Raw genomic sequence first — 5,166 nt, 5'->3', positions numbered from 1 at the left:
CCGTAAGAACTCACTAGTTTGACGAATATCCGAATGTTTCCTTTAGAGGCTTCCAAGGCTCGCTCGAACTTCCTGACAGACCAACCAGCGCTACATTACTTAACGGTTTTCTTCACTCAGATAGGGCAAAGTTATTTCCATTGCAAAACCATCAAGTGTTTTCATAAAATAAAGTTGATATTTTAATATTTAATAAAAAGGAACCTTCCAAAATCCAAATAATGACATCATTAAATGTCATCCCAAAACAATGATGACAGCCKCCAACTATCATAATCAAACTCAAAATCAAGAGATTTTGAGTGGGTTTAACACTCTTTTCAAAATTTCTACAACCTTGAGTCACACGCCTCCCAAACCGGTTGCATGCCCAAGAATGGTAGCAATGATGGGGTGGGGCCTCAAGTTCAACATTATCAAGAGTCAAAACTCTAACACGAAATCATCATCTTCAAATAAATTCCAGAAAAGAAACAAAACAAATAAGATTATGATTTCAACGAGATTTCAAGAAGAGACATCCGATTTAAAGACGCATGCAGATTCTATCATCCGAAAATATGATCGGACCTCACATGCAAGGATTTTCTCCTTCTTTCTTAGAGATTAAAGAACATGGGTCATAGATTATTATCCCAACGAAGACACATGTAGGTCTTGGATGAATAATCTCTTCTCTTCAAATCCCAAAATTTTACTTAAAGAATTAAGTAGAGAGAAGGATAAAGACTTTCGGATATCTAAAAGAAAATAGAACAGCTTTAAGACATACCTTTTCTTGACAGGTTGATACGAATGAGTCTCAAGAACAGCAAAAGTCTTGAAGTTTGCAAGGAGGATTAGAATCGGTTGGAAGGTTATGGAGTTAAAGAGAGATAGAGAGAATGGAATAGCTGGAGTTTTGGAGAATGAGGAATTTTAAAAAGGATATGGGTATTTATATGGGGCTTTTAGAGAAGGAATGGGCTGGCCTTTAAAGGCCCAAGCCCAAGATGCTTTTATTTTCTAAATTCTAGACCCCAATAATTTTAAATAAACAAAACAATTTGACAAAAAGATTCTAATACTCCACTCTTTTAAAATTAATTGGCAGCTTAATATAAAAAGATTGGTCTTAAATATCAACTTTATTTTTATGAAACATTTCAAGACTATTTGGCATTGCATAAACTAACTTGGTTAGCTACCCGTCGAAACATGATCTAACAAACTAATCTTGGGAGATAAGCAAGATGATCTCAGATCATTGAGGCTAAATCCTAGAAAGACTTAGTTTTCAATAAAGATCCTAAAATAAGGTACTAACCTGAAATCCCAAAAATGCAGAATTGTCACACAAGCTGAGGAAGAATGTTAATTCTCCCGTCATGGTCATTTCAAACTAACTCTTCATCAAAGCAGAGAACTTATCATAGTGTCTCTGGTTTGTTGAACCAAATATAATGTCATCCACATATATCTAGACTAGAAGCATCTCACCTTGATATCTTTTAATGAACAAAGTAGTATCGATCTTACCTTTTTCAAAACCATTTGATAAGAGAACTAACGAAAGACGTTCATACCAGGCTCTTGGAGCTTGTTTAAGTCCGTATAGAGCTTTGTCTAAGAAGTAGACATACTCTGGGTGTGTGGAACTTTCAAACCCTAGAGGTTGTTGAACGTAGACCTCCTCCTTCAGCTAACCATTTATGAAGGCTGACTTAACGTCCATTTGATAGACTCGGAATCCTTTATGTTTAGAGAAGGCTAGGAATAAGCGTATATCTTCTAGCCTGCAACTGGAGCAAAGGTCTCATCATAGTCTATGCCCTCTTCGTGGCAGTAGCCTTTTGCAACGAGTCTGAATTTGTTTCTGCCTACAATACCATCCTCATCCTTCGTGTTCCTAAATACCCATTTACAACCAATTGCAATTTTATCCTTTGGTAAAGAAACAAGAGTCCATACCTTGTTTCTCTTGAACTGTTGAATCTCTTCTTGCATGGCATCGACCCAACTAGGGTCTTGTAGGGCTTCATGAACTTTCTTAGGCCCTACCATGCTTAGAAAACACATGTATTCCAGTATTGTTGAATGTACTTGACCGGAACCTCGTTGTCGCAGAGGGTGAGGGCCGGTTGAAAAATGCAGTTTTCAAAAAACTCGATTAGAATGGCAAATCGGTCCTCAAAGAGTTAAGGACGGAGGTCGATACTGTGATTGTTGGGCTTAATGGGAAGGATGACTATTGCTCGACTGTCTGCGCCAGTGGACGGTACCTAGCTTTCATGGTTGTTGGATTCGTGTGAAGCGGATGAAACCATTGTTGCAAGGTCGTAAGTTGCAGGTTTATATTTTGCAAGTTTTTGTTTTTGAGAGTTTTTTGTAGGCGTAAAGGGTAATCTGTTGAGGAAGAAGGGTTTATATAGTGGGAAAGAGACGAGTGGTTGGTTTTTAAAAATAATAATAAAATAATGGGAAAGGGGTGATGATTATGGGTGACGTTTGTGTAAAAGGTGAAAGGATGGTGTTCGTGAGCCGTAAAGACAGCTCACGATCATAATGGTGCAGGTAGGGTAGGGACACGTGTCACATGGGGGTTGATGGGAGGGTAATATGGAAAGGTTTCTAGGGAACAGGTTGTTTGTTGTGTTAGGCGCATGGGAAGGATGACGTTTGAGATATTAGGGATAATTATTAAAAAAAATTATTATCCCATATGGATAACTCTCAAGAAAATAATCTAAAAAGATATTTAATTTAAAATTCCATATAATTGAAAGATAAATACTAATTACGAAGTTTTGGTCTTCTAAAAACCCATGTTGTATAGTTTTTAGTCCCAAAAGCTGCAATTTTGTATAATCTTAAAATTGTTTGCAATTAAAGATGGGTTTTTGGGAGAAAAAGATTTTGTCATGGAACCAGAGTGGCTCTGGTTGGTCATGACTTATGGGGGGAACCAGAGGGTCTCTGGTTGGGTGTGATGAACAAGTTCATCATGGAAATGTTGGGTTTTGATGAGATAAAGACTCTGGATAGATGAACCAGAGGCTTTAGGTCATCATATTAAACCCTTGGAATAAAAAATATTCCATTTAAGATGAACCAAAGGGGCTCTGGTTGAATGCAAGTGATGAATTACTCCATAGTATAACATATTTTGGGTACCAGAGACTCTAGATAGTGGAACCAAAGACTTTTGGCTTTGAAAATGCAAACAAAAAGGACCAAGGTATGGAACCAGAGGGTCTTTGGTTGACTTGAGATGCACAACCAGAGGGATGATAGGTTCATTTTGGATCCTTTAGGGTTTATGGCATATGCATGACTCCCCCTCAAATGATGTAAGAAGATGTAAAATGCGTAAAAAATCCCCCTAGAACAATTAGGGGAGAAAAAATAAGGTGACCAGAAGCTCTGGTTTATACAACCAGAGGCTCTGGTTGTGAAGGTTGGTTTAAAAAGTATGAATATAAAGGACGATGGAGTGTCTATGAGACCAGAGGTGCTCTGGTTCAAAAGACTTAGAATCCAGAGGCTCTGGTCTTTAGAACCAGAAACTCTGGTTGCATGATGGATATAGAATCTAAATGGAATGCAAGGGAAACGATAACAAATGAGGACTAAGTTGGACAAGAGGGGCTCTGGTCTCAACGACTTGGAATCAGAGGCTCTGGTCTTTGGAACCAGAGGCTCTGGTTGCAAAATGAATGGAAAACCTAAGGAAAATGCATGACAAAATGAACGAGGGAAGACCAAGTTGGACTAGAGGGGCTCTGGTCCCAAAGACTTGGAATCCAAAGGCTCTGGTCTATAGGACCAGAGGCTCTGGTTGGGAAGGGGTACTTAGTGAAAAACACTAAGTACCTTCTTTGGACAATAGGGGCTCTGGTTCCAAAGAGTGAATAATTTTGGCCAAATATAAACAAGTAATTCCAATTGTCCAGAGGCTCTGGTCTTTAGAACCAGAGGTTCTGGTTTAGAGTACTTGGTTATGAGGGCCATTCGAATATATCACTTTTGGCCTAACCTTAGTATATTGAGAATCTCTTATTTGAAAAGATGATTTGCTTTGAGTGGTGAGATTCAACATACTCATCTTGCTGACAAGAAACATAAATCTTTCTCATCTAATTCTTTTGTAAAAAGGTTAGCAACTTGAATCTCTGTAGGAACAAAATACATCTGTATTGTCCCTTTTTGTACATGATCTTTAAGAAAATGATACCTGACATCAATGTGCATGGCCTTGAAGTGCTGCACATGATTTGCAAAGATGGCTATGGCACTTTTGGAGTCACAGAGGATAGGGATATTTTCATATTAAAACCCATAATCCTTCAGCTGGGTTTTCATCCAGAGCACTTGTGAACAACAACTAGCAGCAACAACATATTTTGCTTCTGTTGTAGATGTTGAGACACAGTTCTTTTTTCTGGATGTCCAACTCACAAGCTTGTCCCCCAAAAGTTGGCAGCTTTCATACGTACTCTTTGTATCAAGCTTGCAACCTGCATGATATTCATCTGTATAGGCTATTAGATCAAAGCCACATTTCTTTCGATACTAGAGTCCTAATGAAACGGTGCCATTAAGGTATCTAAAGATCCTCTTGACTGTAAAGAGATGAGATTCTTTAGGATTAGCTAGATATCGTGCATAAAGATAAGTAGGAAACATAATATCTGGCCTACTAGATGTTGGATACATGAGTGATCCAATCATGCCTCTGTAGGTTGTTACATCTACAGCTTTTCCTGATGGATTAGAAAACAACTTAGCTCCTGTAGCCATGGGAGTTCTCATCGATGATGAATTTGAAAGGTTGTATTTCTTTAGAAGGTCAGTCACATATTTGGACTGATTGATGAAAATTCCTTCTAAAATTTGTTTTAATTGAAGACCAAGGAAGAAACTTAGTTCTCCCATCATACTCATCTCAAATTTGCTTTTCATTAATTCTGAGAATTTTCACAAAATTTGGAGTTAGTAGAACCAAATATGATGTCGTCCACGTATATTTGGACAAGTACAATATCACCTTTATGCTTTATAAGAAAAAGGGTTGTGCCGATGGTACCTTTTTCGAATCCATTGGCTATGAGAAAGGTATAGAGTGTTTCATACCAGACCCTGGGTGCTTGCTTGAGCCCATAGGGATCTTTGTCCAGAAAATATACA

Source organism: Cynara cardunculus (assembly GCF_001531365.2).
Source record: "Cynara cardunculus var. scolymus isolate 2C chromosome LG 2, CcrdV1, whole genome shotgun sequence".
Taxonomy (NCBI): Eukaryota; Viridiplantae; Streptophyta; class Magnoliopsida; order Asterales; family Asteraceae; genus Cynara; species Cynara cardunculus.
Note: the sequence above shows the minus strand (reverse complement) of the source record.